The 12,046-nt window shown below is 36.0% G+C and overlaps 1 protein-coding gene across 4 annotated transcripts in view; it reads right to left on the reverse strand.

Annotated features, from left to right (window-relative positions):
- The window catches only part of LOC123308452 (potassium voltage-gated channel protein Shaker), a 166,529-nt gene that overhangs the window by 20,995 nt on the left and 133,488 nt on the right, over nucleotides 1–12,046 (reverse strand). The gene's annotated exons all lie outside the window — the stretch shown is intronic.

Genomic DNA, 12,046 nt, shown 5'->3' on the forward strand with positions numbered 1-12,046 from the left:
TAATGAAACCCAATGAAATGGATATGTTGTTTAATGATCGACTTTTAATTATAGTTTCGGTAATCACTGAATCCTCTGATCTCCCTGAATTTCAACGTTTGCAATTGTTACATTCAATGATTGAGCGATCGTCATTTTTTAGAGATCTATAATTTGAAGAATATTGATGCGGAAGTATTCAGATAATGGTAATATTATTGGAGCATCATTCAGTGAGAAAATAATGAATAAGGGATCCCAGAATTAATTCATCTCAAACTTGGAAATCGAAACAATATGTTTTTTTTTGGTAAAAAATCAGCAAGAGGTTGAACCAAACAGTTTATGATTTCATAAAGAATCGTTTTCCAGGGAGTCCATCAAAGTAAACTCGAAAATGAAAAATGGAAAGCCTATCTCACTTCGTTTAGATTTTCATCCTTGAAATGGCATTTTTCAAAAATTGCAAATTTCAATCTGAAATATCTCCTGCTATATTTCTCCAATCCAATAGGCATCTACGGTTTTATAATCAGCGTTGCTAAGGCTAACAAGATGATACAAGAAATCGATTTTGAAAATCTCGATTTTTGAGTAAAAATGAGCAAGGGGTTAGGCCCCTCTAAAATGACGTATTTGCCACTCTGCCTAAAAATAAGGGTGTTCTATTACTGTTCCAGGATACAGGGGGCATAAAAGTTGTTTTGTAGATTGCAGAAAACCAAACAACTCATGATTTTATAGAGAGAGCTCTTCAAAGTGAACTCGAAGATGACAACTGGAAAAACAAAAAAAAAAAACGATTTTCACGTTAGATATCCGAAAGATTGGCATGACATATAGGTTTTCAAACACGCTGAATCGATTGAGAGTAATTTCGAAAGATTATCTCTTTTCGTTTAGATTTTCATCGTTGAAATGTCATTTTTCAAAAATTCCAAATTTCAATCTGCGTTATCTCCTGTTAAATTCGTCTAATCGAATTGGGATTTCCGGTTATATAATCAGCGTTGCCTAGGCTTCCACTCAAGCACAAAAACACGATTTCGAAAATCTCGATCTTTTTGATAAAAAATGAGCAAGGGGTTAGACCCTCTAAAACGACATATTGGGTACTCTGTCTGAAAATCAGGATGTACTGTCCCAGAATGCAGAGTGCATAAAAGTTGTTTTGTAGATTCCAGAAAAACAAACAGTTTATGCTTTCATAGAGAATTGTTTTCCAGAGGTCCCTTCAAAGGGAACTCGAAAAATGAAAAAAAAAATATTTTCTCGTAATCAGTATTAGATATCCGAAAGATTTGTATGATAGTCTCAGATTTATTACAAGAAGAGTTGTTCTTTCAAAGTATGTATCACATTTCCATCTACGGTTACTTTTATTGAGAGATAAACGACTCGAAAAATCCTGAAAAAGATGGGCTCAGATTTATTACTGGAAGAGTTGCTCATTGCAAATTTCAATCTGCGATATCTCCTGTCATATTCTTATTTTCGACTGATGTTGAATAGAGAGATTAATAAGTCTATGACTCACCCTACTCTTGAACGTCTTTTACTCGTTGGCCCTCTTCCCTTTCTTTTCCTCAAAAAAGGCCTAAGGCTAAGGTCACGTCGAACCATCAGAAAAGTATGCGAAACAATATAAAATCGGTGAGATTGTTGGACGAAACTAGTTTTTATGTTAACTGGATAGTTTCAAGTGTTCTCAGCTAATAGGATTGAATGAACATACTATGTTTCTCCATAATTCTCGTTTGCACGACACGGGATGTAATTAGGGCTTAATCACACCAGTAACAGTGAATAAATATAGGAATTAGTACTTGGGATAGGTGATATCAATTGACCTTCGAACAGTGATGAAGGAATCATTTAATTCAGAGTTTTTTCTACTTATAGGTAATATAAATTGTGCAGCTAAGTGCCAATGGTAAAAGCCAATAGAGCAGAATACTTTTTTGTACTGTTGGATAAAAACAAGGACATACCCACTGAGATGAAAACCCAACTGGGTATATGACTATCATTTTTACCTCATAAGAATCTTCCATCCGTCAATTTGTCACGATCATAGGCACTGCAGCAAGATGATTTGTTCCGCATAGGTATAACTTATTCACCCTAAGCATTTCCCGCACAGACTGAGACCATTTTCTCGAAATTTTCACGACAACCAACCACTTTGCCGTTACCTGCCGTATCAGCGATCTAAGATGGCTTTTGCCCGATTGAAAAGAACAGAAAACCTGAGTGTGCATATACCGTCGAGTACATACTGGATATCCGATTAAAGTTCCGGTTCTTCTGTATCGGCCGCCATCAATATTCGATAGGTCCATATTGATTTCCTCTAGAGTTGGCACACAAGAACTATGCTAATTAAGTGAATCTTCCATTCCAAGTGGGATGGAGACAATACTGCATTGCCAAAATGCTGGTTCCTAGAGGAAGTTCTATACACATCGAGTACTTGATGATTTTTTGGTCATACGTCTACCTAAGCTGCTACTTTTGCATTAAGGATTATTGTAACATAGAAAACACAACATTTAACAACAATTTTGTTTGAAAAGTGTTTTTTGTTGTTCTCAAGAATGTACTGTTTTGTACGAGTCCCTGTATACTGTGGTGGTGGGGCCTATCATAACCTACGCATCTCTGGTGTAGGTTACACGAACAGGTTTCTGACAACAGAATCGTAATCTACGCCCTTGATTAACCCAAAAAACCAAGTTTCATCCAAATCGAAGAAAAATATTTTCCTCGGAAAAATCGAAATTTTTTAATGCATATGTATGGAAATTTTGTCAAAATATGAAATTTCTCCTATTCATATAAAAAATTGTTTTTAGACTAATTCGAGGGCGTAGATTACGATTCTGTTGTCAGAAAATTAAAAAAAAAATGTATTTTCCGAGATATCGGCTCCGGAAAATCCGGAAAATTGGACCTTCGCGAAAAAAATCATAAAATCTAGAGTTTTCGCGATAGGGTCATTAAAAATGGTTCTTTGTATTCTCAAAGAATCGATCTATAAACAGAAAAATCAGCATGTATCAAAAATCATTTTCTTATTAGCTACAGCTTTCCAAATTTGACCTATTTTCTCTTGATTTTTCCGGTTTTAGTCGATTTTCATTCAAACTAGGAGAGCTAGGGGAGAACTAGTTACAGCATCGTAATCTACGCCATCGAAGGATAAAACAGACTTTCATCAAAATCAAAGAAAAAAAAATTTTCTTGTGAAAATTTTTGAATTTCCTTAGGATTTTCAGAAATTTTTCCAAGTCCCAAAATTAAAAATTCTTTACTTTGATTTCAATGAAAGTCTGGTATTTTGTTAATCAGATGGAGTAGATTACGAAACTGCAATCGCTATTTTTCTGTCGCTCCTAGTTTTTGAAAAAATCGATGATAACCGGAAAAATTCATAAAAATAGGTCAACTTTGAAGAGCTGTAGTTCTTAGAAAAATTATTTCTGATAGATGCTGTTTTTTTTTGTTATAGATTGTTTTTTGTGTGAATCAAAAGAGCTATCTTCTATGCTTCTGTCCCGAAAATTATAGATATTATGAATTTTTCCGCGAAGTTCTAATTTTCTTCAAGTTCAAATACGAAAATCTCGAATACCAATGAATCGAATGGAAAAAATTCAAATATACTCAACTCGGAAGAAAAATACCTTCAGAATGAGGTACCTATCACTTACCCCATTTTCCCTATTCAAAATATAGCGGTTGGGGTTGTAGCACTAAGGCCGGAATTAAAGTTGATCCTAGATTAATTTTGACATTTCCGTTCAATTCTGTCAAGTGAATCTAGGATCAAGTTGAATCTCGGCTAAATCCTGAACTGAGCAACCGGACCTAAGGGTTGAAGCGATATGGTCGTGAATTCAATCTTAAAAGTTGCCCCCCTTGAATCAAAAATCGATGTTTCTCGAGAAAAGTTCATTCCGACTGTTATTCCATCCATTTTGTTTCGCAAAAACCACCCTGTATATGAAGAAAACCATTGTCATCGAACGATCTTGATGATGCGGTGTCAATTTTGAAACTGTAAAATTTTTTTTTTTCGTGAAATTATGAGGTATTTTATTGGAAAAAAATGCGAGAAGTGAGAAATTCCGCAACATAAGCAGGATTTCTATCAGAATCGCAGTGCCGCAGAGGCTTGGTTCGTAGTGACGTCAGTGGTGTACGGCCCCGTAGGCAAAGCGCCAATGACGTCAAATGGGAAAAGTGGGTCGCTGTCGATGTCGGATGAGGATGCTGCTGATCCAGAATTTTATCGGTGGGTCGTATCTTCTTGTCCCACTAACTTCGTTTCCGATTCCGAGGAATTCTTATTTATTCGACGTTTCGGCTGGAAACATTCGAGATTGAATACAGTTATGGAATGGAAGAGACACGACAATGACGGTTTCTACGAAAAGTCGATACTTTTTTTATGTCTTCGCGATTGAATTCGTGTCTTGTCAGCGCGCTTAGAACTACGCTTTTCAATAAAACGATATTTAAGTTTATGTACACTAACTGTATACCCTTAGACTTAGACTGTAGACCCTTAGGCTGAAAATTGACTAAACCAAAATCCTGCTAAGTCCACCAGAATACCTTCAAACAGATATCAGTCTGGAGGATGAAACTCTAGAACAGGTCGAGCAGTTCAAATATTTAGGAAGCTTCATAAACCGTATCACTTCGGCATCACGGGCATTCTTGAAGCTAAACGACAGAGTGTTTCAAAATCTCGACCTCAATTTGAAGACCAAGACAGCTGTTTACAGAGCAGTGGTCCTCCCAACGCTTCTTTACGGAAGCGAAAACTGGACGCACTACAGGCGACACATTAAACAGCTTGAACAAACGCAACAACGTCATCTGAGACAAATAATGTACATCAGATGGTTCCACAAAGTTTCAAATGCAGAAGTCTTGCAGTGCTTGAGTTGTATAACAATTGAGACTCAAGTAACGAGACTCGACTCAGATGGAGCGGTCACATTCTGAGGATGCAAGACACAAGACTCCACAAAATAGCTGTATGCCGAATTCACAAAGGGAGCTCGGAAACCAGAAGGCCAGTATAAGCGGTTTAAGGATATACTGCATCAATCCCTAAAATCAGTTGATGCCAATCATAACTGGGAATAACTAGCATTAAACATATCACAGTGGAGGTCTTTGGTGCACAGCTATAATGGATACTCGAGAAGAATACAGCGACTGCCAGATCTGGTTGGTGACTATCCATGCCCGGAGTGTGGAAGAATCTGTAGGTCACGGTTGGGTCTCTTCAGTCACAGGAGGCCACACAGTCGCAAGTAGTCATAAGAAATTATAAGTTTGATCGCACTGATATTCTGATTTTTGAGTCTTTTTGTAGATTTATTCTCGGTGAAGAGATTCAGCAAATGAAGTGATGATGTATACCCTGGAACGTAGAAATCTGATTTCCAAAGTCTAAACTATTCCTCCTTATCTTCCACCAATGATTTGAAAATGGTTCTATTGAAAATTAAGCAACATCATTCGCCAATTCATCCAATTGATTATTTTCACGGAAATATCTGACGAGTGTTCGGTGAAACGAACTGTTTTCATCCACTCGAATTTGATTAACAACCTTTATATTAGTCCTATTTTTAGGGCGTTCTCACTTACTAACCTTGAACCGTTGACAGAATTCCCGAATTATAAATCACCATAGCGGTGTTCTCAACAGATCTACGTCGGAGCGTATATGTATACAAAAGTATGTTGATATTTTCATGTTGAGCTTATCAACAAGTGCTTTGAGGTGAGAGGCAACGGACTAAATATTTACTAGAGGAAATCTGCAACTGCATACACAACTCTACACATAGTTCCGAGAACGTTTTTCATAGGAATATTCCAAATCAATCCAATACTAAATGATTTGGCGATTTACTTCAGGAAGTGCCAGACTTGACCCAACAAAAATGTACAATCCGAGATTTTGAGGATACTTGACTCTATTCATCCTCATGGAAAGAATCGACAATCCTTGTCAGATTCAGCTTGACCTTTAAGACCAGAAGATTGTCTACAATAAAACAGCGTTCTAAGAAATAAGGTTCAAGAGAGAAGCCAATCTTATTGGATCCTTTCTCAGGTGTTCTTAGGAAAGCTGCATAAACGCTCATAATCTTCATAAAATTTAAACGACACTTATGCATTCTTAAAAAAATAACCTAGTATTTATATCTATTTTATTTACACCCAGCGGCAAGACGTATGTATATTTTTGAAATGTATGATTTATCGATGATCCTTCATTGCATTTGGATTATACAACGTATATATTCATATCTATTCAAGTTTTATTTCACTGATGTCATGAAAACCTATAAAATATCGAAAATAAACATAAAATTGTACGACTCTCAAACTAAGCATTATATTGATTTCGGAATCAGTGAAGCATAAATGCCTTTCAACTATAGAATTTAAGTGCAAGCCACAGAAAATGTTTGTCAGATCTCAATAACCTATAAAAAACCTATCAGCCTCATTCTATAACAATGTGACACATCACTAGAATGTAGATTCCCATATATTATACCTTCGATTGTCCCTATGAGTCTAGAATAGATAGGCTATCAATTCAAAGGGTGAATAGCATCTATGAAACGACAATATCTCAAAATATCTTGCGGATCTCCGAAAATATCTTTTGTTCCAATTCTCAGCAGAGGCAAAGAGAGAAGCAGACATTGCGTTATATCTATTTTCGAACAATCTTTTATCTCTTCGGCTATATTTAAATATCACTAGCTATTTCAAGACACGTCTACCTCAACTCAAGTCGGTCAATGTCACGAAGAAATATTCAAGAGTTGCAATGATGCTACCAAAAATATAGGTACTATTTCTATGGTTTGGTTTGGACAAAGAGAATTTTTCCAAAATTCAAAAGATATTCGTAAACTCCATGGTATGAAATCTTCATCTATAGTATAGACAAAGAATCTCTATGATTTATATGCAATGTATGGGAACATTACATATTTCATTTCATTTAATATGATTCTCACACTCAAGAAGAGGATTATTCATACATTTCTGAACTGATATTCAGGCTTAATTTCAGCCTGTATGGAATGTTACAAAGATACAATGGAAACCATAAATCAAATGAGATTCCAATTGAAATAGCGCTCGGGCAACTATTCGAGATTCTAGACGAAAATAACGCGAGCAGCTAGCCAAATATCTTTAATAATACAGGCGAAACAGAAAAGATGAGTTCAATGGCAGATCAGATGGTGTGGATGAACAATTAATTGTAGTATCAATTCACTATAGACAACGTAGCCGAACCTGCATCCAGCAGGTTGGCCAAAAAGTTTACGTTTCACTCCAAACGTATACAGGAAACGCTGTAAATGTTACACGTTTGTTTACCGTTTCCCGAATTTTATATTCGGAGTATCTTCAGCTGCGATTAGCAAATTATCTCGCAAAAACCTGATTTCTTGGCAATTTTGTATTGAAAAAGTTATATTTTTTATAGGAGTCTGGAGGATATATTGAAAAATTCTTAGCCTACCATAGAACCAAACAAAATTTCAATGTCAAAATATTTCATTACTCAACATATTCTCCTTTTGATTGGATACATTTATTACAGCGAACCTGCAACGTCTCTAGACCTTTCAAAAAAATGTTTTTTCTTCTTCAGCTTTTATTACCTCCTCGTTGGAAGAAAATTTACTTTTTAAACTTTTTTTTAGTTGAGGAAAGAGATGATAGTCGGATGGAGCCAAATCTGGTGAATAAAGGGGGTGTTCTAGTAATTCAAACCCTAAATCACGAATTTTTTGCATGGCAACATGAGATTTGTGTACAGGGGCGTTGTCCTGCAAAAACGAAACACCTTTGGATAGCTTTCCGCGTCTTTTCTCTTTGATTTTTTCCCGTAGAGTGGTCAGTAATGTCGAATAGTAATCTCAGGTGATTATTCTACCCTTATCCAAAAAATCAATCATGATTACTCCATGGCAATCCCAAAAAACTGAAGCAAGAACTTTCCTAGCAGATTTTTGGTCACAAAACCATTCCATCGATTGTTGCTTTATTTCTGGATAGTAGAAATGTACCCAAGTCTCATCCATAGTAACAATTCGGTTTAAGAAGTCTACATCGTTTTCAAATCGAGCACATATCGAATGCGATGCTTCTACCCTTGCACGCTTTTGGTCAACATTCAAACATTTGGGGATCCATTTTGCAGCAATTTTTCTCATGTCCAAAATGACGTGAACTATATGATGAACGCGTTACCGGCCAGCTCTTTAATTTTAGCGCGGTTTTCGAAAACGGGACAATTTTGAGTCCCGGAGTTCAGTTCGGGGACACCGGGACAAGCAAACAAAAAAAGGGACAGTCCCGTTCAAAACGGGACGTCTGGTCACGTTAGTCATGACTGACACAGAAAGTGGCCTTCCCAATCGGTCATCTTGTTCAATGGAAAATTTACTTCTTTTGAATCTTGCAGTCCAATTTTTCACGGTCGCATACGAAGGATATTGATCACCAAGGCTATTAAGCATATCTTCGTAAATCTGCTTACCTGTTAACCCTTTTAAATACAGGTACTTGATGATGTCTCGATAGTCAATTTTTTCGATTTTCACAATTTCGTTGGACATCTCCTTTCTTTTAATTTATTGCGTCACTCTGATTTACTTTTTTGACCTCAAACTTCACACTGACACTTCTAATAAGTTATTGTTCATTACTATGGTAACGCATTATTTTTTTTATGCATTGAACTGGTCTAGGCTAACTAAGATATCAATACATCCTCATATTTCAGTTGTTCGCTAAATGATTAATGACTCGAATGACTTCAACTACTGAAAGGTAATCCTTAGATCTAGCTGTACCCAAGGAATGTTCAACTTTCGGCAAATTCATCTTCTAAGGCAATTCTCTTTCGGTTTTTAGCTTGTCCTGGAACTCTTTCTTGTAGGCACATTTTCCTATACCACAGAAAGGTTCCAGGATGATTAAAGGAATTTGAGCTCCTCTCCTGGCAACATTTGTGATTTGACAAGGTGGTTTATTCCATGGATATGATTTCCTCTATACTCTATGCTCATGTGCACACACAGAAATCAAAAGGGGAGGAAGACTCAAAGAGAAACAAGATCCGAGGTTGTAAGTAAGTTGAATCATGAAATTTCATGTAAGCAACTACGGTCCTGCTTACCTGGTCTATCAGAACGGTGTTTGAAAATTGCTGTCTGTTTTATTATTGGTTTATTCTATCTGTATTTCTTATTTTTTATTGTAAAATGATTAGAACTCTTTTTAATCCCCTTTCTCTCGACCTTTGTGATGAGGGAGACTTTCTATTTTCATGTGTCAAAACAGGAGTTGTGAAAATTGTTCCTAGCCGTTTCCAATGACCCATCTTCGTATATAGGAACCGTAAAAGTTCCAAATTTCAGAGTGGTGGCCATAAACTCCGTTCGCGTAGACTTCATAGCTCGATATGACTACATAGTAGCCAAGAACGGGAACTGGGACAATAATCCAGGAGTGGTGCATGCGGCAAATACGTAACCTCCCGACATGTGTCGGTGGGTCACAAGGAGCTGCGACCTCCAGAAAGGAGACGCTCCTTGGACGCCGGCCAGCTTTACGGAAATTCGCGACTACGTCTACAGGCGAACGGATGGGTTTTGTGTGGGTAAGTTGTGAGTGTTCTATTTTTGCGTCGATATCGGATATTTCGCGTAATGGAAGATGACGGTTTACATTTAAAACATTCATCCCGTCGGAATCCATTCAATTCCGATGCTCGAATGATCAAAGAGAAAAATAGAGTGTGGCATTTGTGGTTATCGATTGTCATATTTTATTGAATCTTGTTGAAATGTACGATTTGTGGTTTGTATCCATAGAAGAAATCTATTATTTCTTAGATAGATGGATCTTGTCTACAAATAGCAATTGACTAGATGGATATCTTGTTAAGTGCAGATTGAACAATTTCAAATCTATTCTCTTGCTGTTTTTTGTTTGGTTCATTCAGTTGTACGTTACAGGGTGTTGAAAATGGAAGCAACAATCAAATTTATTGAGGCTATCTCAATTTCAACTACATAATACTCAAATTATTGCGAGACTATAATATTCTATTTCCATGTTTACAGTTCAGCTCCAAAGTATCTGCAATATTGAGATGTACAATGTGAGTCTTCAACAATGGATTCTTGAGGTCAAAAGAGACACTTTTTTCCTCCACCATTTCTTCCGAATCAGCTCGGTTTGAGAGATACAGGCTGTTGAAAAACCATAAAAAATATTATTTTCAGTTCTATCTCACAAACGGTTTTATCGAATGAAATGAATTTCGGAATATAGTTTTTCATTTATTTGATGAATCTTCCTCGAACACAAGAAATCACCCACGTCTTCCAGTTTTCTGATTATGACCATAACTTACCATAAAAACACTAAAAATTCAAAGAACCCAATACTTGAAACTAAGTTGGACTCTATCTAATGAATGTTTTAACGTTTTTTACAGTAAAAGTAGGTTACCCTTATATTTTCTCGTATAATGCGCTATTTTCGAGTAATTTGATGTTCAAAAATGAAAAATATCTGTGAAATTCGGAAAATTGGGTGCTTTGGCTGGATGCAACTCTGTTTAAAAGGTCCGCAGATGTGTATTATCACAAATTGACCTAGTTATTCTGAGGGTAATTTTGTTTTTCCAGCCTATTATGAAAACTTGAAATGGCAATATCTTTTTATCAGGTCCGGATCGAAAAAAATGGTATGAGAAAAAGTGTTTTTTTTTTACCTCAAGAATCGACAGTTGGAATATTTGTACGAGTCAAAGACTCACTTTGTATAGAAATGAAAATTCTTTCTTTCGATGCTATACGTTGGCTACTAGATTTTTTATCCAAGAAAGCTTCTATTAAAGTTAGAAGTCTCACAATGCCACAACACTTCAGTGATTGGATTGTTTAACTTCAGATCATGAAAAATTTGTTGATACGGAAAAAAAAACACCTATTTTCATTGGAAGGGAACCTCAAAAACTTCCAACCAAAAAATTCAACTGATCATTTTAACAATACAACGCTGAGATCAAAGCTTCATACTAATTTATACAGAGCTAAGAGCTAAGTGCACGTGCCAGGATTCAAAATAAATACTACCGTTTCTAGGTCATGAACCATAGTGGATCGGCGACCGATTATTTATACCTAGCGATAATATCTATCCAAAAACGATTAAGAAATATCAAAGGAACTGCCAAGAGTCATAGTGTTAGAGCATTGTTTAACTACGTCTACTCGCGACCATAATTTCAGATCTTTTTTTAGCCGAGTCACCAGTCGGGGAATTCTGATGCTGATCAAACCGAGATTAAATATGTTAGGATTCTCGGAATTCTAATTTCGATATCACTCAGAAAAAAAAAATCTGATGTGCTGATCTTGAAAGTAGAAACTCTATCTTTAAATGACGACGAACAACTGGAATGACATCAGGATGTTCGATTATCAAGATTTTGATATAATTTTTGATTTCTTTCTCTATCTTTGCAAATAGAAAGCAGAATTTATGGAGGTGCGAAGAACGATAGAATTTCCTTGTTGTGGGTTCCAGGAAACATGGGAATTGAGGGAAATAACAAAGGCAAACAAAGTAGATCATTTGGGTTACTTGTTGTATTATAATATCTATTATTGTCACGATAATTTTTAAACACTACACGTGGCATTTTACAATAGCTCCCTCAGATGAGGGTGAATTCTTTTAAAATGAATATGTACTTTTTAAAATAAATACGCACTTCTTCAATATGTATCCTGAATAACCAATAGAATAAAACAATCATGGGAAAATTGCCTGTTTTTTCTTCGTTGGAATAATAATTCTATTCAGAATAAGATCAGATGTTCTTATATTTTTATTTATTAGTCATGGGTTATAATTTTTTCCTGTAAAAGTGGCGAGAAAACGCTTTTATATAGTCAAACATGAGGCGCATTCGCCACTTTGCAAC

The sequence above is a fragment of the Coccinella septempunctata genome, chromosome 1 (genome assembly GCF_907165205.1).
Source record: "Coccinella septempunctata chromosome 1, icCocSept1.1, whole genome shotgun sequence".
In the NCBI taxonomy this organism is placed as follows: domain Eukaryota; kingdom Metazoa; phylum Arthropoda; class Insecta; order Coleoptera; family Coccinellidae; genus Coccinella; species Coccinella septempunctata.